The sequence below is a fragment of the Oncorhynchus kisutch genome, linkage group LG12 (assembly GCF_002021735.2).
Source record: "Oncorhynchus kisutch isolate 150728-3 linkage group LG12, Okis_V2, whole genome shotgun sequence".
Taxonomy (NCBI): Eukaryota; Metazoa; Chordata; class Actinopteri; order Salmoniformes; family Salmonidae; genus Oncorhynchus; species Oncorhynchus kisutch.
The window spans coordinates 29546673-29572413 of NC_034185.2; positions in this window are offsets into that span (position 1 = coordinate 29546673).

Genomic DNA, 25741 nt, shown 5'->3' on the forward strand with positions numbered 1-25741 from the left:
TAATACCCTATTAGTGAATTTGTCCAAATAGTTATAACATTTTCACATGGGGGCCTAGATACATCAAGTGCTTTCATTTCTAAAAGGTAAAACAGACATGTTTGAAAATACACTCAAATAAGAAGTGACATTCTGGACTGTCTCCTAATATGAAACATTCTATCTCAAATCTAAAATGCTGTAGTATAGAGTCCCCCCAAAATAAAATGATTCAGTGTCCAATACATACATTCGGAAAGTATTCAGACCCCTTGACTTTTTCCACATTTTGTTATGTAACAGCCTTATTCTAAAATGTATTAAATTGTTCTACACACAATACCCTATAATTACAAAGCAAAAAAGTATTATTATTTTTTGTGTGCAAATTTATTTAAAAAAAAATCTATATTCAGACCTTTTACTCAGTACTTTGTTGAAGCACCTTTGGCAGCAATTACAGCCTTGAGTCTTCTTGGGTATTACGCTATAGGCTTGGCACACCTGTATTTGGCGAGTTTCTCCCGTTCTTCTCTGCAGATCCTATCAAGCTCTATCAGGGTGGATGGGGAGCATCGCTGCAAAGCTATTTTTAAGTCTCTCCAGAAATGTTAGATTGGGTTCAAGACCGGGCTCTAGCCGGGCCACTCAAGGACATTCAGAGACTTGTTCCGAAACCACTCCTGCGTTGTCTTGGCTGTGTGATTAGGGTCGTTGTCCTGTTGGAAGGTGAACCTTCGCCCCAGTCTGAGGTCCTGAGTGCTCTGGAGCAGGTTTTCATCAAGGATCTCTCTATGCTTTGCTCCGTTCATCTTTCCCTCGATCCTGACTAGTCTCCCAGTCCCTGCGGCTGAAAAACGTCTCCACAGGATGATGCTGATTGTATTGGCCAGGTGATGAGCGGTGCCTGGTTTCCTCCAGACGTGTCTCTTGCCATTCAGGCCAGAGAGTTGTTGAGTGAGTTTGTTTCATCAGACTTAACGCTTCGGCAGTCACAAAATATTGTCAGCCGGTGATTGTCAAGCAAATAACTGCCGGTCTCAAGGAAATTGACTGAATTAACTAAACACATTTAGCAGCTCCTGGCTTCCACACATAGCCTACATGCCACTGATACAGACCTTTGGAACGTCTACATTTGAAATTAGTCTAATACATCCATTTAATTTAGTCTACACCTTCACAATAGATCCATGAGTTATTTTAGACAGGTCTAAAGAAACATGAAGAAAATTTTGTTTATTTCAGAAGAACAGAATAGCGTACTCTGAGTTGTCCTTATGTTAGGTCCTCATATGCAATATGGCTGTGGGCTAAACTAGTTCATTAGCAGACATGATTTGCTTAGAATTCCATGGCATTATTTTATAGTATGAAGGATACAATTGAACAAAGCTGAATAAAATATAAATAATATTTGAGGGAGTGCAAACTCTTCTGTGTTGAACGGTTAACAGAGAAATAGGAATAGGAAAGGGGGATATCTAGTCAGTTGTACAACTGAATGCATTCAACTGAAATGTGTCTTCCGCATTTAACCCAATCCCTCTGAATCGGAGAGTTAACAACCACGTCTTCGGCGCCCAGGGAACAGTGGGTTAACTTCTTGCGTCGAGCAATCCCGTATCCGGGAGCGTAATCATAGCCTCAAGCTCATTACCATAACGCAACGTTAACTATTCATGAAAATCGCAAATGAAATGAAAGAAATATATTCACTCACAAGCTTAGCCTTTTGTTAACAACACTGTCATCTCAGATTTTCAAATATGCTTTTCAACCATAGCTACACAAACATTTGTGTAAGAGTATTGATAGCTAGCATAGCATTAAGCCTAGCAATCAGCAGGCAACATTTTCACAAAAACAAGAAAAGCATTCAAATAAAATCATTTACCTTTGAAGAACTTCAGATGTTTTCAATGAGGAGACTCTCAGTTAGATAGCAAATGTTCATTTTTTCCAAAAAGATTATTTGTGTAGAAGAAATCGCTCTGTTTTGTTCATCACGTTTGGCTAAGAAAAAAACCAGAAAATTCAGTCATTACAAAGCCAAACTTTTTTCCAAATTAACTCCATAATATCGACAGAAACATGGCAAACGTTGTTTAGAATCAATCCTCAAGGTGTGTTTCACATATCTATTCGATGATAAATCATTCGTGGCAGTTGGGTTTCACCTCAGAAGCAAATGGAAAAATACACACAGCTGGAGATTACGCAATAATTGCAATGGAGGACACTAAGCAAGCACCTGCAGGATGTATTGTAAAATGGTCAATCTTCCAATGATATGCCTACAAATACGTCACAATGCTGCAGACACCTTGGGGAAACGACAGAAAGTGTAAGCTCATTCCTGGCGCATTCACAGCCATATAAGGAGACATTGGAACACAGCGCCTTCAAAATCTGGGGCACTTCCTGTTTGAAATTTCATCTTGGTTTCGCCTGTAGCATCAGTTCTGTGGCACTCACAGATAATATCTTTGCCGTTTTGGAAACGTCAGAGTGTTTTCTTTCCAAAGCTGTCAATTATATGTATAGTCGAGCATCTTTTCGTGACAAAATATCTTGTTTAAAACGGGAACGTTTTTTTATCCAAAAATTAAAAGAGCGCCCCCTATATCCAAGAAGTTAACTGTCTTGCTCAGGGGCAGAACACATTTTTACCTTGTCACTCCTATATGCTTAATTTAGAGTTATTAATGTAACTTTAGTTCTTATACAAAAGTTGGGCTATATGTTTACATTTTTTCATACATTGCAAGGCTGCATGATGCGACTCTAATGATGATTTGAAAAAAGTTGCATGAAAGGCATGAGCTCTGCTTTTTTGGTGTGCAGGCTATACACACTTCATCAGTCTATCATTCACAATTTGACATGCACTTGATAATGCCGCGAGGCATCCCCTTTGTGTGGCCGTAATCCATGCCTTTTGCGGCCAGTGGCCGTTGTGCCTTTGGGCTGAATATAATAATGATCATTCCTTTCTCCCTGAATGCTGCTTTCTCCGAAGAACCTCTCACTCACATGGCTCTCCATCATCTGATCGGGTCTTTTTCACAGGCTACAAGTGAAGACAAACACATCGGGACGCAACTGCGCAAGTCCTTATCCAATTCCGAGGTGCATATTGAAGATATTGGAACTGTTCACATTGTAAGGGTTTTCTTCCTGGGAAGGAGAGGATGACCAAAATGCAGCGTGGTTATTTATAAACATCTTTAATGAAAGATGAAAACGTGAACACTATACAAAATAAGAAAATGTGGAAAAACCGAAACAGTCCTAACTGGTGCAAAACACAGAGACAGGAACAATATATAAATAAATATGGTTCTCAATCAGAGACAACGATAAACACCTGCCTCTGATTGAGAACCACTTCAGGCAACCATAGACTTACCTAGAACACTCAACTGAACACAACCCCATAGACCACAAAACCCCTAGACAAAACAAGACACATAAATCACCCATGTCACACCCTGGCCTAACCAACATAAGAAAGAAAACACAGAATACTAAGGCCAGGGCGTGACACACATTTACTTTTCATCAGCAAACAAGATGAGTATGCCTAACGAACAACAAAAGCACTAGCCGATGTCAATCTTACTATCCCGTTTGGCTTAAAATGTTGAGAAACTATTAGGCTATTTCTTCACATTGTAATCGCAGCAATGCTCACACGACAGTAGGCTATGTTCCATTAGCGGTAAAACACCATTATCAGAAGTGACCGCACATGAAATTATGCATGTAATGCTTTTAGTATAAAGGTGCATTTTTATTGTGAAAATTATCTTCCACAAACTTCAAAATTCAAATGCGGTTTATGTATGCCAGTTAGGCTCTACACCCCTTGTAAAGCAAATGAATATGCTTAATTCTAAGAAATTATTTGGTCACTTTAGTTGTGATACAAACCTTATCAAAACATATAGGCCTATGGGCTAGACTACATGAGGTGTGCGACTATGATTAGAAAAAGTTGTTTCTTGCCTTACGCTGAGCATCATTCACAACTGATAATATATAGTTCACAAGTGATGGGCAAAGTTTGTCACCCATCAGACTATTCTTGATTGAATCTTGTCTTTACATATACTAAATAATATATGTGTGAAATCTAATTTGATTTATCATGCACCTGTCTCCACCTAGGTGTCTGGTTAGACTGTAAACTCTCCTTCCAGACTCACATTAAGCATCTCCAATCCAAAATGAAATCTCGAATCGGCTTCCTATTTTGCAACAAAGCATCCTTGACTCATGCTGCCAAACATACCCTCGTAAAACTGATTATCCTACCGATCCTTGACTTTCGGCGATGTCATTTACAAAATAGCCTCCAACACTCTACTCAGCAAATTGGATGCAGTCTATCACAGTGCCATTCGTTTTGTCACCAAAGCCCCATATACTACCCAGCACTGCGACCTGTATGCTCTTGGTGGCTGGCCCTCACTACATATTCATCGCCAAACCCACTGGCTCCAGGTCATCTATACGTCTTTGCTAGGTAAAGCCCCGCCTTATCTCAGCTCACTGGTCACCATAGCAGCACCCACCTGTAGCACGCGCTCCAGCAGGTATATTTCACTGGTCACCTCCAAAGCCAATTCCTTCTTTGGCCGCCTTTCCTTCCAGTTCTCTGCTGCCAATGACTGGAACGAACTGCAAAAATCACTGAAGCTGGACTCGGACATTGAGCAGGCATTACGTGCAGAGGCCGCTCCTCTCCAGTGTCCTGCTGGGCGTCTGTATGTTCCGTCGGTTGTCCGTGACCGGTTGATCTATTGGGACCACACGTCACCCTCCTCTGGTCATCCTGGGATCTGTCGGACGGTGCACTGTTTGGTGGGAAGTACTGGTGGCCAAGGATGTGAGGGTGTATGTTTCCTCCTGCTCGGTGTGTGCTCACGGTAAGGCTCCTAGGCACCTGCCCAGAGGGAAGCTACACCGCTTACCCGTTCCACAGCGGCCTTGGTCGCATCTGTCGGTGGATTTTTTACCTATCTCCCCCCTCACAGGGAAACACCATGATCCTGGTCGTTGTGGATCTGTTCTCTAAGTCCTGCCGTCTCTTCCCTCTGCCCGGTCTCCCTACGACCCTACAGACTGCGGAGGCCTTGTTTACGCATGTCTCCCGGCACTATGGTGTGCCTGAGGATATAGTGTCTGATCAAGGTCCCCAGTTCACTTCGAGAGTCTGGAAGGCATTCATGGATTGTCTGGGGGTCTCGATCAGCCTTACCTCTGGGTTTCATCCCAAGAGTAATGGTCAGGTGGAGAGAGTGAACCAGGATGTGGGCAGGTTTATGCGGTCGTATTGCCAGGATCGGCCGGGGGAGTGGGCAGTGTTCGTAACCTCTCCTCCTTCCAGTGCGTACTGGAGTTCCATCCGGTTCTGGCGCCTTGGCATCAGAGTCAGACCGAGGCTCCTGCAGTGGACAACTGGTTCAGGCGCGCGGAGGAAACATGGGACGCCGCCCATGTTCACCTCCAGCAGGCCGTGCTGCCCTGCCGGAAGCTGGGCCCGTGGTTTGTGGGGCCATTTAAAGTCTTGAGGAGAGTTAACAAGGTTTGTTATAGTTTACAGCTTTCTCTTGATTACCGTATTAACCCCTTGTTCCATGTGTCTCTCCTCAGGCCGGTATTGGTTGGCCTGCTCCAGGAGTCTGAGGTGCGGGAAGTTCCTCCGCCTCCTCTGGACATCGAGGGGCCCCCAGCGTACTCCGTCTGCTCCATACTGGATTCGAGGCGTCGGGTGAGGGGCCTTCAGTGCATCGTGGACTGGGAGGGGTACGGTCCAGAGGTGAGGTGCTGGGTTCCTGTGAAGGACGTGTTGGACCCTTCAATGCTGCGGGAGTTCCACCGTCTCCGTCCGAATCGCCCTCCGGGTCGTTGCCGAGGCCAGCATGGGCGAGCTGCTGGAGCCGCGCGTCAAGGGGGGGGGGGGGGGGGTGTACTGTCTCTCCTTGTTCGGGCGGCGCACGGCTCTCGGCGTCGCTGGTCTTCTAGCCATCGTCGATCTACTTTTCATTTTCCATTTCTTTGTCTTGTTTTTCCTCACACCTGTCTTTGTGTGGGATTGTTTATTGTAGTGCTTGTGCACGTTCCCCTGGAGCGCACAACGGGTTATTATGTGCACATTTATACACATTTGTTGTTCTGGATGCCGTTGGTTTTGCTTAATAAATCTCCGGTTTTACCAAGTTCTGCTCTCCTGCGCCTGACTTCTCTGCCGCCCATTACACAGTCATCAGGCAGTATTGGTTTTGGTCACAGTATGCTTCTCCTGTTTTGTTAATCTGCCGTATCCTTATCATTAAACTCACCTTCTGCACCTGCTTCCAGACTCCCAGCGTATACAGTACGTTACAACATAGCCCATATCATAAACATTGCAGAATAAATTCCACACCTTTTCTGGACATTATGAGTTCATATTCCCGAAGTAGCCATACAACAAATTACCATGTGCATCTTTCATTGTGCCTATTAGATATGATAATTTCAAGTTTTCTCATCCGAAAAGGAGAGTGGTTTATAACATACAGTAGAATTTGACAGGTGAACAGACAGTTGATATTTTGCATTGAAGTGTGTAGGCTACCACTATAAGTAGGCCTACTTGTAGTTTTCATGTTTTTCCCAAGCAAACAATATTTCAGAATTCGTGGGCAGTGCAGCATATTTTTGTTCGGGAAAAAGTCAATGCAAAACATTATTGAATTCAAGCAGTCTGTTTACAGGTCCACAACAATGTGTAATTGTTTTTGTCTTTCAGACATGGTCAGAAACAGTTCATGTCACTGCAAAAGAAAACATTTTTCCAACCCATCCAAAGACATTTGATAAAGTTCGCCATGCATTGCTATTTCTTTAGATACTGTATTGGCCTTATTCCAGTACTTCCAAGGTACACAGCAAATACGGATATTATAGTCAACATAAAAGGTGAATGATGGGCGTTTTTTAGGCGGGGTTATAATTCTTGTTCATGCTTGCACAGTTTCATGACAGGTCTGATTTATAATAGGAAACATGGGTATGTATGGCGTACGCCAAGTTCATAAATCTCTATATGTTTGTGAGTCCACGCAGATATTTCGTGTTAAATTTAGGTAACGGTTATAAACGAGGCCCCTGGACTTATCCACCTCTTGCTTGTTGATTTCACAGGTGTTGTGGTCTTAGCACAGAGTTTCTAAGCCTAGAGAGTTAGACCACGCAGACCAGGCCAGAGAGAAGTTCAAAATTCTTCCTTAGTTGTTAATTTCCAAATCTAAAGGCACAACCTAGATTTGAGTCAAAGTCTTAAAAAATGTATTTCACCTTTATTTAACCAGGTAGGCTAGTTGAGAACAAGTTCTCATTTGCAACTGCGACCTGGCCGAGATAAAGCAAAGCAGTGTGAATAGACAACACAGAGTTACACACGGAGTAAACAATTAACAAGTCAACAACACAGTCTATATACATTGTGTGCAAAAGGCATGAGGGGATAGGCGAATAATTACAATTTTGCAGATTAACACTGGAGTGATAAATGATCAGATGGTCATGTACAGGTAGAGATATTGGTGTGCAAAAGAGCAGAAAAGTAAATAAATATAAACAGTATGGGGATGAGGTAGGTAAAATTGGGTGGGCTATTTAGCGATAGGCTATGTACAGCTGCAGCGATCGGTTAGCTGCTCAGATAGCAGATGTTTGAAGTTGGTGAGGGAGATAAAAGTCTCCAACTTCAGAGATTTTTGCAATTCGTTCCAGTCACAGGCAGCAGAGAAAGCAGTTATTACTCCAACCTCATAAAAGTGACAATAACTCTATATCGAATGAGTGCCTTTGATTTGACAGCCTGCACATGCGCAGTTCGTTGCGAGTCTACTGTAAGACCCAATGATGTGATTCTGCACATGCGCAGTTCGTTGCGAGTCTACTGTAAGACCCAGTGATGTGATTCTGCACATGCGCAGTTCGTTGCGAGTCTACTGTAAGAACCAATGATGTGATTCTGCACATGAGCTTAGCTAGCCAATGTCACCATAACATCGCCTACAAGCGTGATCAGGGATTTCTATTGGAATCGGGGATATCTATTGGAGAAGCAGTTTCTGCCTATCTTCATACTGTATTGTCTTTGGTGTTAGTAGCTGTAGGACAGAGGTGACATAACAACAAAACAATTTTAAAAAACTGCTGTTTCATTTGGTGGTGTGGTTAGTAAAATGGTTGACAATCAAGTAGCTCCAAATAAGATAATGAGGATGGTACTTGCAGACAGATTGGTGGAGAATCTTCTGCAGGTGCAGGCTGGGGAGTGGCGGGTTGCTTTGTGGGGTTGGGATGATTGTCACAGGAGAACCAGATTTTATCAAGTTGTCTGTGATGTGATTATACAGGTCTTCTGGGGCATCCATCTCTGCTGTCTGGAAATACAACATTTATTAAGGTCCAATCATTTGAAATACTTAACAGTATGTATTAAGGTAACAGTGAGGAATCGACGCCAATATGTAGTATTGCAATAACTAGAGTTACTAATTAGCATGGGCATTTATTTCAGGTTTACCTGCTTACATATTATTAAATCTTTACTCAATATTTCCTTGTACTTTATATAACACACAGGCGCCCCCTAGTGTCCTTCAACCCCATTACACTAGGACGTCACAGTATCAACATGACAATGATGATTTACTGTTTGTTATTAGGGCTAGAGATCATCATGACATATTATAGTGATTGTATAGGCTAGTGTAATGTTTATTAATAGTAGTACTAGTCATTACCTGTGGATATTTTCTCTTTGGTTTTGTGCTTAAAGTACCTGTCCAGTGTTCCAGATTTCTATGACATATGACCTGTAATTAATTACAATATGAATTAAATCGATTTCCCAAAAATTATAATTAGGATGTTAAAAGAGGAGCTTTTCTCAGTGCCCCTGCTAGGCCTGTTGGGAAATAACAGAATGGTTTGGACATATACTAGTCAAAAAGAGCTGATTTGCCAGCTCAGCCAATGAGACGTGCATGCAGTTGGATATTCAAATTAGCTACCAACTCCACATGGGGCAGGGCTGCACATCTGGCTAGCAAGCTTGCTTTGTTTTATCTATTATTGAATGGAAGTCTTGCTCTTTTTACCGACTTGTTCAGTCGAATGAACAAATTTTGTCCAAATATTAGTTATTTCAGTCAGTAATGCCCAGAGTATGCAGGACCCCCTACCGGCGAACGATGAACTGAAAAATTGAAAGAGTGAGGATTGTACAAGCCTCTCATGTTCACATGATGTTCACCATAGGGGGCTTATTGGAGCTGTCATTTGTGACTGAGACTTGTAGAACTGTGCATTAAACAATATACAGTGCCTTCAGAATGTATTGACACATTTTGTTGTGTTACAGCCTGAATCCAAAATGGATTAAACAGATTGTTTTTCTCACCCAACTACACAATACCCCATAATGATAAATTGAAAATGGCTTGAAAATGGCTGTGTAGCAATGATAAACAACCAACTTTACGTAAGTATTTACATCCCTGAGTCACCTTTGGCAGTGATAACAGCTGTGAGTTTTTCTGGCTAAGTCACTAAGAGCTTTGCACAGCTGGATTGTAAAACATTTGCACATTTTTATTTTTTAAATTCTTCAAGCTCTGTCAAGTTGGTTGTTTATCATTGCTACACAGCCATTTTCAAGTCTTGCCATAGATTTTCAAGCTGATTTAAGTGAAAGCTGTAACTAGGCCACTCAGGAACATTTGGCCTTGTATTTAAGGCTATTGTCCTGCTGAATGGTGAATTTGGCTCCCAGTGTCTGTTGGAAAGCAGACTGAACCAGGTTATCCTCTAGGATTTTGCCTGTGCTATGCTATATTCCATTTATTTTTATCCTAAAAAAAATCCCCTACTCCTTACAGATGACAATGCTTGAAATTATGAAGACAGGTACTCATTGATGTGTTGTGTTGGATTTGCCCCAAACATAACACTTAGTATTCAGGACATGTCTTTGCTACATTTGAGCTGTTTTACTTTAGTGCCTTATTGCAAACAGGATGCATGTTTTGGAATATTTTTATTCTGTACAAACTTCCATCTTTTCACTCTGCCATTTAGGTTAGTATTGGGGAGTAACTAAAATGTTGTTGATCCATCCTCAGTTTTCTCCTATCACAGCCATTAAACTCTGTAACTCTTTTAAAGTCACCATTGGCCTCATGGTGAAATCCCTGAGCGGTTTCCTTCCTCTCCTGTATCTTTGTAGTGACTGGATGTATTGGTACGCCATCCAAAGTGTAATTAATAATTTCACCATGCTCAAAGAGATATTCAATGTCTTCTTTTTGTTATTTTGACCCATGTACAAATAGGTGCCCTTATTTGCATTTGAATCTGTGTTTGAAATGTACTGCTTGACTGAGGGACCTCACAGATAATTGTATGTGTTGGGTTCAGAGATCATGTTAACCACCATTATTGCACACAGAGTGAGTTATGTGATTTATTTAGCACATTTTTACTCCTGAACTTATTTAGGCTTACCATAACAAAGGGGTTGAATACTTATTGACCCAAGACATTTCAGCTTTTCATTTTTAAATAATTTGTAAACATTTCTTAAAACATAATTCCCCTTTGACATTATGAGGTATTGTGTGTAGGCCAGGAACACAAAATGTCATTTTAATTCATTTTAAATTCAGGATGTAACACAACAGAATTTGGAAAAAGTAAAAAGATGTGAATACTTTTTGAAGGCACTGTATATCGTAGACACATAGGGTTTAGACCAGCGGTCGCCAATCTTTCCTGAGTCAAGATCACTTCCTGAGTCAAAATGTATGCCGAGATCTACCGCTCAGATTATTATTTTTTTAACATTACTTAAAAAACGAAAGGCTACGCAAACTGAACGTATTAAAAAAAGTACTGTAGCGATGAGGTTTGTGCAGTAGGCTATAGCCCCACATAATGGCTTTGCTTGAATTGCCCTGCCATTGCATTGTTCTGACCATTTCTTTGAATTATATTAAAACATTTGAGGTAGGTTATATGATCACACCGGTAATAGATACGTAGTTGTATTACTTGTGAGGCACAGCTGAGTGAACATACATTTAAATAATTTGCTTTTTATTTTAGTGGGCTGATGGTGCCTGCATCTGATGGTCAGCCTCAGTGGAGGGAGAGAGCAGCAGACTGAAAGACAATTTATGCTTGATCTTTAGATGCCGAACTTCTCCACCTTCTCCCACTGCCGGCCACTGGACTTCCTCTCATCACCATATTTGAAAAAAGTTGAATGAAAGGCATGAGCTCTGCTTTTTTGGTGTGCAGGCTATACACACTTCATCAGTCTATCATTCACAATTTGACATGCACTTGATAATGCCGCGAGGCATCCCCTTTGTGTGGCCGTAATCCATGCCTTTTGCGGCCAGTGGCCGTTGTGCCTTTGGGCTGAATATAATAATGATCATTCCTTTCTCCCTGAATGCTGCTTTCTCCGAAGAACCTCTCACTCACATGGCTCTCCATCATCTGATCGGGTCTTTTTCACAGGCTACAAGTGAAGACAAACACATCGGGACGCAACTGCGCAAGTCCTTATCCAATTCCGAGGTGCATATTGAAGATATTGGAACTGTTCACATTGTAAGGGTTTTCTTCCTGGGAAGGAGAGGATGACCAAAATGCAGCGTGGTTATTTATAAACATCTTTAATGAAAGATGAAAACGTGAACACTATACAAAATAAGAAAATGTGGAAAAACCGAAACAGTCCTAACTGGTGCAAAACACAGAGACAGGAACAATATATAAATAAATATGGTTCTCAATCAGAGACAACGATAAACACCTGCCTCTGATTGAGAACCACTTCAGGCAACCATAGACTTACCTAGAACACTCAACTGAACACAACCCCATAGACCACAAAACCCCTAGACAAAACAAGACACATAAATCACCCATGTCACACCCTGGCCTAACCAACATAAGAAAGAAAACACAGAATACTAAGGCCAGGGCGTGACACACATTTACTTTTCATCAGCAAACAAGATGAGTATGCCTAACGAACAACAAAAGCACTAGCCGATGTCAATCTTACTATCCCGTTTGGCTTAAAATGTTGAGAAACTATTAGGCTATTTCTTCACATTGTAATCGCAGCAATGCTCACACGACAGTAGGCTATGTTCCATTAGCGGTAAAACACCATTATCAGAAGTGACCGCACATGAAATTATGCATGTAATGCTTTTAGTATAAAGGTGCATTTTTATTGTGAAAATTATCTTCCACAAACTTCAAAATTCAAATGCGGTTTATGTATGCCAGTTAGGCTCTACACCCCTTGTAAAGCAAATGAATATGCTTAATTCTAAGAAATTATTTGGTCACTTTAGTTGTGATACAAACCTTATCAAAACATATAGGCCTATGGGCTAGACTACATGAGGTGTGCGACTATGATTAGAAAAAGTTGTTTCTTGCCTTACGCTGAGCATCATTCACAACTGATAATATATAGTTCACAAGTGATGGGCAAAGTTTGTCACCCATCAGACTATTCTTGATTGAATCTTGTCTTTACATATACTAAATAATATATGTGTGAAATCTAATTTGATTTATCATGCACCTGTCTCCACCTAGGTGTCTGGTTAGACTGTAAACTCTCCTTCCAGACTCACATTAAGCATCTCCAATCCAAAATGAAATCTCGAATCGGCTTCCTATTTTGCAACAAAGCATCCTTGACTCATGCTGCCAAACATACCCTCGTAAAACTGATTATCCTACCGATCCTTGACTTTCGGCGATGTCATTTACAAAATAGCCTCCAACACTCTACTCAGCAAATTGGATGCAGTCTATCACAGTGCCATTCGTTTTGTCACCAAAGCCCCATATACTACCCAGCACTGCGACCTGTATGCTCTTGGTGGCTGGCCCTCACTACATATTCATCGCCAAACCCACTGGCTCCAGGTCATCTATACGTCTTTGCTAGGTAAAGCCCCGCCTTATCTCAGCTCACTGGTCACCATAGCAGCACCCACCTGTAGCACGCGCTCCAGCAGGTATATTTCACTGGTCACCTCCAAAGCCAATTCCTTCTTTGGCCGCCTTTCCTTCCAGTTCTCTGCTGCCAATGACTGGAACGAACTGCAAAAATCACTGAAGCTGGACTCGGACATTGAGCAGGCATTACGTGCAGAGGCCGCTCCTCTCCAGTGTCCTGCTGGGCGTCTGTATGTTCCGTCGGTTGTCCGTGACCGGTTGATCTATTGGGACCACACGTCACCCTCCTCTGGTCATCCTGGGATCTGTCGGACGGTGCACTGTTTGGTGGGAAGTACTGGTGGCCAAGGATGTGAGGGTGTATGTTTCCTCCTGCTCGGTGTGTGCTCACGGTAAGGCTCCTAGGCACCTGCCCAGAGGGAAGCTACACCGCTTACCCGTTCCACAGCGGCCTTGGTCGCATCTGTCGGTGGATTTTTTACCTATCTCCCCCCTCACAGGGAAACACCATGATCCTGGTCGTTGTGGATCTGTTCTCTAAGTCCTGCCGTCTCTTCCCTCTGCCCGGTCTCCCTACGACCCTACAGACTGCGGAGGCCTTGTTTACGCATGTCTCCCGGCACTATGGTGTGCCTGAGGATATAGTGTCTGATCAAGGTCCCCAGTTCACTTCGAGAGTCTGGAAGGCATTCATGGATTGTCTGGGGGTCTCGATCAGCCTTACCTCTGGGTTTCATCCCAAGAGTAATGGTCAGGTGGAGAGAGTGAACCAGGATGTGGGCAGGTTTATGCGGTCGTATTGCCAGGATCGGCCGGGGGAGTGGGCAGTGTTCGTAACCTCTCCTCCTTCCAGTGCGTACTGGAGTTCCATCCGGTTCTGGCGCCTTGGCATCAGAGTCAGACCGAGGCTCCTGCAGTGGACAACTGGTTCAGGCGCGCGGAGGAAACATGGGACGCCGCCCATGTTCACCTCCAGCAGGCCGTGCTGCCCTGCCGGAAGCTGGGCCCGTGGTTTGTGGGGCCATTTAAAGTCTTGAGGAGAGTTAACAAGGTTTGTTATAGTTTACAGCTTTCTCTTGATTACCGTATTAACCCCTTGTTCCATGTGTCTCTCCTCAGGCCGGTATTGGTTGGCCTGCTCCAGGAGTCTGAGGTGCGGGAAGTTCCTCCGCCTCCTCTGGACATCGAGGGGCCCCCAGCGTACTCCGTCTGCTCCATACTGGATTCGAGGCGTCGGGTGAGGGGCCTTCAGTGCATCGTGGACTGGGAGGGGTACGGTCCAGAGGTGAGGTGCTGGGTTCCTGTGAAGGACGTGTTGGACCCTTCAATGCTGCGGGAGTTCCACCGTCTCCGTCCGAATCGCCCTCCGGGTCGTTGCCGAGGCCAGCATGGGCGAGCTGCTGGAGCCGCGCGTCAAGGGGGGGGGGGGGGGGTGTACTGTCTCTCCTTGTTCGGGCGGCGCACGGCTCTCGGCGTCGCTGGTCTTCTAGCCATCGTCGATCTACTTTTCATTTTCCATTTCTTTGTCTTGTTTTTCCTCACACCTGTCTTTGTGTGGGATTGTTTATTGTAGTGCTTGTGCACGTTCCCCTGGAGCGCACAACGGGTTATTATGTGCACATTTATACACATTTGTTGTTCTGGATGCCGTTGGTTTTGCTTAATAAATCTCCGGTTTTACCAAGTTCTGCTCTCCTGCGCCTGACTTCTCTGCCGCCCATTACACAGTCATCAGGCAGTATTGGTTTTGGTCACAGTATGCTTCTCCTGTTTTGTTAATCTGCCGTATCCTTATCATTAAACTCACCTTCTGCACCTGCTTCCAGACTCCCAGCGTATACAGTACGTTACAACATAGCCCATATCATAAACATTGCAGAATAAATTCCACACCTTTTCTGGACATTATGAGTTCATATTCCCGAAGTAGCCATACAACAAATTACCATGTGCATCTTTCATTGTGCCTATTAGATATGATAATTTCAAGTTTTCTCATCCGAAAAGGAGAGTGGTTTATAACATACAGTAGAATTTGACAGGTGAACAGACAGTTGATATTTTGCATTGAAGTGTGTAGGCTACCACTATAAGTAGGCCTACTTGTAGTTTTCATGTTTTTCCCAAGCAAACAATATTTCAGAATTCGTGGGCAGTGCAGCATATTTTTGTTCGGGAAAAAGTCAATGCAAAACATTATTGAATTCAAGCAGTCTGTTTACAGGTCCACAACAATGTGTAATTGTTTTTGTCTTTCAGACATGGTCAGAAACAGTTCATGTCACTGCAAAAGAAAACATTTTTCCAACCCATCCAAAGACATTTGATAAAGTTCGCCATGCATTGCTATTTCTTTAGATACTGTATTGGCCTTATTCCAGTACTTCCAAGGTACACAGCAAATACGGATATTATAGTCAACATAAAAGGTGAATGATGGGCGTTTTTTAGGCGGGGTTATAATTCTTGTTCATGCTTGCACAGTTTCATGACAGGTCTGATTTATAATAGGAAACATGGGTATGTATGGCGTACGCCAAGTTCATAAATCTCTATATGTTTGTGAGTCCACGCAGATATTTCGTGTTAAATTTAGGTAACGGTTATAAACGAGGCCCCTGGACTTATCCACCTCTTGCTTGTTGATTTCACAGGTGTTGTGGTCTTAGCACAGAGTTTCTAAGCCTAGAGAGTTAGACCACGCAGACCAGGCCAGAGAGAAGTTCAAAATTCTTCCTTAGTTGTTAATTTCCAAATCTAAAGGCACAACCTAGATTTGAGTCAAAGTCTTAAAAAATGTATTTCACCTTTATTTAACCAGGTAGGCTAGTTGAGAACAAGTTCTCATTTGCAACTGCGACCTGGCCGAGATAAAGCAAAGCAGTGTGAATAGACAACACAGAGTTACACACGGAGTAAACAATTAACAAGTCAACAACACAGTCTATATACATTGTGTGCAAAAGGCATGAGGGGATAGGCGAATAATTACAATTTTGCAGATTAACACTGGAGTGATAAATGATCAGATGGTCATGTACAGGTAGAGATATTGGTGTGCAAAAGAGCAGAAAAGTAAATAAATATAAACAGTATGGGGATGAGGTAGGTAAAATTGGGTGGGCTATTTAGCGATAGGCTATGTACAGCTGCAGCGATCGGTTAGCTGCTCAGATAGCAGATGTTTGAAGTTGGTGAGGGAGATAAAAGTCTCCAACTTCAGAGATTTTTGCAATTCGTTCCAGTCACAGGCAGCAGAGAAAGCAGTTATTACTCCAACCTCATAAAAGTGACAATAACTCTATATCGAATGAGTGCCTTTGATTTGACAGCCTGCACATGCGCAGTTCGTTGCGAGTCTACTGTAAGACCCAATGATGTGATTCTGCACATGCGCAGTTCGTTGCGAGTCTACTGTAAGACCCAGTGATGTGATTCTGCACATGCGCAGTTCGTTGCGAGTCTACTGTAAGAACCAATGATGTGATTCTGCACATGAGCTTAGCTAGCCAATGTCACCATAACATCGCCTACAAGCGTGATCAGGGATTTCTATTGGAATCGGGGATATCTATTGGAGAAGCAGTTTCTGCCTATCTTCATACTGTATTGTCTTTGGTGTTAGTAGCTGTAGGACAGAGGTGACATAACAACAAAACAATTTTAAAAAACTGCTGTTTCATTTGGTGGTGTGGTTAGTAAAATGGTTGACAATCAAGTAGCTCCAAATAAGATAATGAGGATGGTACTTGCAGACAGATTGGTGGAGAATCTTCTGCAGGTGCAGGCTGGGGAGTGGCGGGTTGCTTTGTGGGGTTGGGATGATTGTCACAGGAGAACCAGATTTTATCAAGTTGTCTGTGATGTGATTATACAGGTCTTCTGGGGCATCCATCTCTGCTGTCTGGAAATACAACATTTATTAAGGTCCAATCATTTGAAATACTTAACAGTATGTATTAAGGTAACAGTGAGGAATCGACGCCAATATGTAGTATTGCAATAACTAGAGTTACTAATTAGCATGGGCATTTATTTCAGGTTTACCTGCTTACATATTATTAAATCTTTACTCAATATTTCCTTGTACTTTATATAACACACAGGCGCCCCCTAGTGTCCTTCAACCCCATTACACTAGGACGTCACAGTATCAACATGACAATGATGATTTACTGTTTGTTATTAGGGCTAGAGATCATCATGACATATTATAGTGATTGTATAGGCTAGTGTAATGTTTATTAATAGTAGTACTAGTCATTACCTGTGGATATTTTCTCTTTGGTTTTGTGCTTAAAGTACCTGTCCAGTGTTCCAGATTTCTATGACATATGACCTGTAATTAATTACAATATGAATTAAATCGATTTCCCAAAAATTATAATTAGGATGTTAAAAGAGGAGCTTTTCTCAGTGCCCCTGCTAGGCCTGTTGGGAAATAACAGAATGGTGTGGACATATACTAGTCAAAAAGAGCTGATTTGCCAGCTCAGCCAATGAGACGTGCATGCAGTTGGATATTCAAATTAGCTACCAACTCCACATGGGGCAGGGCTGCACATCTGGCTAGCAAGCTTGCTTTGTTTTATCTATTATTGAATGGAAGTCTTGCTCTTTTTACCGACTTGTTCAGTCGAATGAACAAATTTTGTCCAAATATTAGTTATTTCAGTCAGTAATGCCCAGAGTATGCAGGACCCCCTACCGGCGAACGATGAACTGAAAAATTGAAAGAGTGAGGATTGTACAAGCCTCTCATGTTCACATGATGTTCACCATAGGGGGCTTATTGGAGCTGTCATTTGTGACTGAGACTTGTAGAACTGTGCATTAAACAATATACAGTGCCTTCAGAATGTATTGACACATTTTGTTGTGTTACAGCCTGAATCCAAAATGGATTAAACAGATTGTTTTTCTCACCCAACTACACAATACCCCATAATGATAAATTGAAAATGGCTTGAAAATGGCTGTGTAGCAATGATAAACAACCAACTTTACGTAAGTATTTACATCCCTGAGTCACCTTTGGCAGTGATAACAGCTGTGAGTTTTTCTGGCTAAGTCACTAAGAGCTTTGCACAGCTGGATTGTAAAACATTTGCACATTTTTATTTTTTAAATTCTTCAAGCTCTGTCAAGTTGGTTGTTTATCATTGCTACACAGCCATTTTCAAGTCTTGCCATAGATTTTCAAGCTGATTTAAGTGAAAGCTGTAACTAGGCCACTCAGGAACATTTGGCCTTGTATTTAAGGCTATTGTCCTGCTGAATGGTGAATTTGGCTCCCAGTGTCTGTTGGAAAGCAGACTGAACCAGGTTATCCTCTAGGATTTTGCCTGTGCTATGCTATATTCCATTTATTTTTATCCTAAAAAAAATCCCCTACTCCTTACAGATGACAATGCTTGAAATTATGAAGACAGGTACTCATTGATGTGTTGTGTTGGATTTGCCCCAAACATAACACTTAGTATTCAGGACATGTCTTTGCTACATTTGAGCTGTTTTACTTTAGTGCCTTATTGCAAACAGGATGCATGTTTTGGAATATTTTTATTCTGTACAAACTTCCATCTTTTCACTCTGCCATTTAGGTTAGTATTGGGGAGTAACTAAAATGTTGTTGATCCATCCTCAGTTTTCTCCTATCACAGCCATTAAACTCTGTAACTCTTTTAAAGTCACCATTGGCCTCATGGTGAAATCCCTGAGCGGTTTCCTTCCTCTCCTGTATCTTTGTAGTGACTGGATGTATTGGTACGCCATCCAAAGTGTAATTAATAATTTCACCATGCTCAAAGAGATATTCAATGTCTTCTTTTTGTTATTTTGACCCATGTACAAATAGGTGCCCTTATTTGCATTTGAATCTGTGTTTGAAATGTACTGCTTGACTGAGGGACCTCACAGATAATTGTATGTGTTGGGTTCAGAGATCATGTTAACCACCATTATTGCACACAGAGTGAGTTATGTGATTTATTTAGCACATTTTTACTCCTGAACTTATTTAGGCTTACCATAACAAAGGGGTTGAATACTTATTGACCCAAGACATTTCAGCTTTTCATTTTTAAATAATTTGTAAACATTTCTTAAAACATAATTCCCCTTTGACATTATGAGGTATTGTGTGTAGGCCAGGAACACAAAATGTCATTTTAATTCATTTTAAATTCAGGATGTAACACAACAGAATTTGGAAAAAGTAAAAAGATGTGAATACTTTTTGAAGGCACTGTATATCGTAGACACATAGGGTTTAGACCAGCGGTCGCCAATCTTTCCTGAGTCAAGATCACTTCCTGAGTCAAAATGTATGCCGAGATCTACCGCTCAGATTATTATTTTTTTAACATTACTTAAAAAACGAAAGGCTACGCAAACTGAACGTATTAAAAAAAGTACTGTAGCGATGAGGTTTGTGCAGTAGGCTATAGCCCCACATAATGGCTTTGCTTGAATTGCCCTGCCATTGCATTGTTCTGACCATTTCTTTGAATTATATTAAAACATTTGAGGTAGGTTATATGATCACACCGGTAATAGATACGTAGTTGTATTACTTGTGAGGCACAGCTGAGTGAACATACATTTAAATAATTTGCTTTTTATTTTAGTGGGCTGATGGTGCCTGCATCTGATGGTCAGCCTCAGTGGAGGGAGAGAGCAGCAGACTGAAAGACAATTTATGCTTGATCTTTAGATGCCGAACTTCTCCACCTTCTCCCACTGCCGGCCACTGGACTTCCTCTCATCACCATATTTGGTAGTGAGTGGAAACGGTAACCGGATGCTTCATATTTATACATCCGTTGAAATATCTGGCTCATTGTTCTGCATAGCTCTGTATAGCTCCGCATTGACATGATTGGTTTAAGGGTAGCTGGGGGCGGTACATCCTGTATGAACACAAACTCACTTCCATCACAACTTCCATGACAACTAACAAGGATAACTTTGATGACAGGCTAACCGGAACAAGTTCACAAATAAAAAACCTCTTTATGATACTTCATGTATGGATTTCAAAGACACAAACATTTGGTTGAACTGAGGTTTGAATTTGTTTAATGAGGATAGATGCGGAAAAGACATCAATGAATTGCAGACAGTGGCGGACATAAGTACGCTGGATTGGCGCACAATCAACAAATCTGATAAAACAAAGTGTATATTTGTCAAATCCATAATGATTGAGTTACTGTATCAGGTCCACAATGTGGTTACCAAAATCTGATTTGGATATATTTGGCTGTTTTCACTGCATAACATTTAGTTGTCCCTTTTCAGGTTTAGAAAAAGTGACTGTTAAACGCTAATTCCCATTTGTATAAACTGGTAGTATAGTTAGCATACAGAAATCGGTGGTGGTAGTCAGTCATTTTTAACTGTGATGCAGTGGACTGATGATGATGACATGAACATGTGTTGGAGTAGACATCCATACAAGCATTATACTTCTATTTTTACCTCAACATAGTGGGATCCTGAGAGGCACAGCTGTCTAAGGCACTGCATTGCAGTGCAAGAGGCGTCACTACAACCGGCTGTATCACAACCGGCCTTGATCGGGAGTCACTTGGGACAGGGGAGGGTTTGGCCGGGTTAGGCCGTCATTGTAAATAAGAATTTGTTCTTAAAGGTAAAGGTAAATAAAAATACGCATATAAACATTAACCTAAATGTACACACATTTTGCTGGGGGAAATGGGGAGTTTATGGATGGAGATGCAGGTGGGAAATGGTGCAGCCTTTTTACTTCATTATATCTTGTCAGAGCTCCTATGTCAAGCACTGGGATATGGACTCCAACATCTCAGAAGAGGTAAGGTCTTCTCTTTTCATTTAGCCAGTTGCTTGTAATTAGGTGGATGACTATAGAGATTAGCTCTGAATCACCACTAGTAGTGCGGTGCAGACCAATTTATTGGATGCATTACAGCAACGGCTACAGCAGATGTCCCCAATGGTTTATGGGCCCTGCAGATGTTGGATTGACCATGCAAAGCCTTTAAGATGTTGCACTGAACATATTATGTGTTTTCTGCGGTTCCTCCTTCTCTGCTCCAATACAAGACACAGCAACTCTTCCTCCTCTTCATCGATAAGTGTCTCTCCATCATATGTTGCCATTTTGTAATGTTGTGTTGTTTGTATTGTATCGCCCTATCCTCTTCTTCAGATATTTGGAAATGTTCTGCTGAATTCTACATTGATCGTCTATACTGCCACCTTTTGTATTGGATGCATATGACACATTCCGCGAAGTGGAAGAAGGATGAACGCTCTTCCTTCTGTGGAAGCCACATCGCTGTAAATGCTGTACGGCCACTGCAGGTGTCTGATTGACCATGCAGAGCCTTTCAGGGTCCGCCTCTCAACGCCCCTCCACTCTGCCTTTCCTCCGCTGACACTGACCAAAAACATACCCCATCTTCCAACTGATAGCTAGGTAAGTGTCACTCTGACTGAGGTAAACAAGAGAGTCACGAGCGTATGCAAATTAAGTGAAAGTGCAGCTTTTGTGATTGGACAGTGAAAATGATATGTGTTGTTTTTGACCCCGTTTCACTATTTTGGTACGGTGTTTCTGGGGCTAACCCTGAAAAGAGCCAGCTAGTCCCGGGCTAAGCTAGCCCACTTTAGAATGTGCAAGTATGAACACCCAATTAGCCTTGGCCTAAAATCACCCTTAGCCCTGGGCTAAGGTGTGAACGTGCCTAATCTATTACTATCGATTGCTGCTGCGATTATATCGATTTCTACATAATAACTTGGCCCAACCAGTCTAAGGCTACATCATGGCTTATTTACCAGCATGACGTTACTACTGTGACCCAAAAAATCTACATTTAAAGAGGGGCAATATTACACGAAAAATCTAATTACTGCGATCTTAGCCTTTAATCAATTATTTCACAATTTTAGACATTCTTTGTTTCATGCTCTTGTCACGCCCTGGTTTTAGTATTTTGTGTTTTCTATATTTATTTGGTCAGGCCAGGGTGTGACATGGGTTTATTTTGTGTTGTGTTTATGTATGGGGGTTTTTCATAGGTTTTGGGATTGTGGCTTAGTGGGGTTTTCTAGCAGAGTCTATGGCTGCCTGAGGCGGTTCTCAATCAGAGTCAGGTGATTCTCGTTGTCTCTGATTGGGAATCATATTTAGGTAGCCCGGGTTTCACTGTGTGTTTGTGGGTGATTGTTCATGTCTCTGTGTGTTTGTATTCACCAGATAGGCTGTATAGGTTTTCACGTTCCGTTTCTTGTTTTTGTATTTATCGTGTTTATTCTTTCATTAAACATGTATCGAACTAACCACGCTGCATTTTGGTCCGACTCTCCTTCGACGGAAGAAAGCCGTAACAGAATCACCCACCACAACTGGACCAAGCAGCGTGGTGACAGGCAGCGACAGTAACAGCAGCGAAAAGAGGAATGGACATGGGAGGACGTTATGGACAGCAGGAGTATGGACTATACTACTTGGGAGGAAATAAACAGGTGGGCGGTCGACCCAGAGAGAGTGCCGGAGCCCGCCTGGGATTCGCTGGAGCAGTGCGAAGAGGGCTATAGGAGGATGGAGTTGAAGAGAAAAGCACGGCGGCGCAGAAGGAACCCGAAAGTCAGCCCCAAAAATGTATTGGGGGGGGGGGCTCAGGGAGAGTGTGGCAGAGTCAGGGTTCAGACCTGAGCCAACTCCCCTGTTTACCGTAAAGAGCCATGGATGTTATCGGAGCTATCGGCGAAGCTGAGGGCTGAGTCTGAGAGGGTCGAGGAATTATTGGACAGAATGGAGGAGAGTGAACAGATGGGAGATGAGGAGACACTTGATGAGTTGTTAATAGAATTGGAGGAGAGTGAAGAGAGAGAGCAGTTGATTTGGCGTAGTATGCAAGATAGTCGCACGACGGAGCGTGTCGGGGATTTGATGGCACCTGGGTCAGCGCTCCATACTCGTCCTGAGGTGCGTGTTAGTCAGCTGGTGAAGATTGTGCCAGTCTCACGCATCAGGCCTCCTGTGCACCTCCCTAGCCTTGCACGTCCTGTGCCAGTCCTGCTCTCAGGTTCTCCAGTACGCCTTCACGGTCCGGTCCATCCTGTGCCACCTTCACACACCAGTCCTCCGATGGCAGCTCCCCGCACCAGGCTTCCTGTGCGTGTCCTCGGTCCAGTACCACCAGTACCAGCACCACGCACCAGGCCTTCAGTGCGTCCCGCCTGTTTAGCGCTGCCAGAGCCTTTCTCCTCTCCTGCGCTGTCGGAGCCTCCCGCCTGTTCAGCGCAGCAAGAGCCTTCCTCCTCTCCTGCGCTGCCGGAGTCTCCCGCCTGTTTAGCGCAGCCAGAGCCATCCACCTCTCCTGCGCTGCCGGAGTCTCCCGCATGTTCAGCACTGCCAGAGCCTTCCTCCTCTACAGCGCTGCTGGAGTCTCCTGCCTGTTCAGCGCAGCCAGAGCTGCCAGCCTGCATGGAGCAGCCTGAGCTGCCAGCCTGCATGGAGCAGCCTGAGCTGCCAGCCTGCATGGAGCAGCCTGAGCTGCCAGCCTGCATGGAGCAGCCAGAGCCGCCAGTCTCAATGGAGCAGCCTGAGCTGCCAGTCTGCATGGAGCAGCCAGAGCTGCCAGTCTGCATGGAGCAGCCAGAGCTGCCAGTCTGCATGGAGCAGCCAGAGCTGCCAGTCTGCATGGAGCAGCCAGAGCTGCCAGTCTGCATGGAGCAGCCAGAGCTGCCAGTCTGCATGGAGCAGCCAGAGCTGCCAGTCTGCATGGAGCAGCCAGAGCTGCCAGTCTGCATGGAGCAGCCAGAGCTGCCAGTCTGCATGGAGCAGCCAGAGCCGCCAGTCTCAATGGAGCAGCCAGAGCCGCCAGTCTGCATGGAGCAGCCAGAGCCGCCAGTCTGCATGGAGCAGCCAGAGCCGCCAGTCTGCTTGGAGCAGCCAGAGCCGCCAGTTAGCCAGGATCTTCCAGATCCACCAGTCAGCCAGGATCCGCCAGTCAGCCATGATCTTCCAGATCCGCCAGTCAGCCAGGATCCGCCAGTCAGCCAGGATCCGCCAGAACCACCAGCTAGCCAGGATCCGCCAGTCAGCCAGGATCTGCCAGAACCACCAGCTAGCCAGGATCTGCCAGAGCCTACTACCTGCCTGAGCTTCCTCTCAGTGCTGGGCTTCCTCTCAGTGCTGAGCTTCCTCTCAGTGCTGAGCTTCCTCTCAGTGCTGAGCTTCCTCTCAGTGCTGAGCTTCCCCTCAGTGCTGAGCTTCCCCTCAGTGCTGAGCTTCCCCTCAGTCCCGAGCTTCCCCTCAGTCCCGAGCTTCCCCTCAGTCCCGAGCTTCCCCTCAGTCCCGAGCTTCCCCTCAGTCCTGAGCTTCCCCTCAGTCCCGAGCTTCCACCTCAGTCCCGAGCTGGACTGAGGGAGTCCAGTGGGGTCCTTGGTGAGGGTTATTAGGCCAAGGTCGGCGGCGAGGGTCGCCAATCAAAGGACGCGTTACAGGGGGACTAAGACTTGGTTGGAGTGGGGTCCACGTCCCGAGCCGGAGCCGCCACCGTGGACAGACGCCCACCCGGACCCTCCCCTATGGGTTTTAGTGTGCGGCCGGGAGTCCGCACCTTGGGGGGGGGGGGGGGGGGGGGGTTCTGTCACGCCCTGGTCTTAGTATTTTGTGTTTTCTATATTTATTTGGTCAGGCCAGGGTGTGACATGGGTTTATTTTGTGTTGTGTTTATGTATGGGGGTTTTTCATAGGTTTTGGGATTGTGGCTTAGTGGGGTTTTCTAGCAGAGTCTATGGCTGCCTGAGGCGGTTCTCAATCAAGGTCAGGTGATTCTCGTTGTCTCTGATTGGGAACCATATTTAGGTAGCCCGGGTTTCACTGTGTGTTTGTGGGTGATTGTTCATGTCTCTGTGTGTTTGTATTCACCAGATAGGCTGTATAGGGTTTCACGTTCCGTTTCTTGTTTTTGTATTTATTGTGTTTATTCTTTCATTAAACATGTATCGAACTAATCACGCTGCATTTTGGTCCGACTCTCCTTCGATGGAAGAAAGCCGTAACAGCTCTTTAATGAATCTCTTTTATTGCATTCAGTTTTTTTTTCATCTCCTACATTTTACTGTGTTGCGATTCTATGCACTTTCAGTAATGTTTGATTGGATTTTATGTAATTGCCGGGTTAGTGAGTTCTGTCTTCTCTGGAAAGGGAATTTATCTTAGTTCTGAGGACTGTATAGAATGACTATAAATGAAGAGAGTGGACAAAGAGCCTTTGTGCAGGTTTCCCATGTCCCTTTGCTGTCAGGAAGTTACACGGACACCATTGAAGCAGTGAAGGCATGTGATACTTATTTGCTGGTGAGCCAGCGACTTTGACCCCTTAACTTCCCGCTACTCCAACCTCAAAACACACACCCACACATTAGTAACAGGATATACAAAAACACAGCCAATTCTATGGGGATTTCCCATGTGGCACCAAGTAAAATTGTTGTGAAAGTATCCCCATGGACACACACTGGAGCAGGCAGCTCTCCTTCATCCTCCTCCTGTCTAAAAGAGGACACTGACTTTTTTTGCGAGCGACAGGCAAACAGGAAATCATTCACTGCTGCAGCACAGGGGATTGAATTTAATAAGGGAAATTGGGTTACTGAACGAAAACAAGGGGGAGGGGGGTTGTGGAGAAGAGAAAAA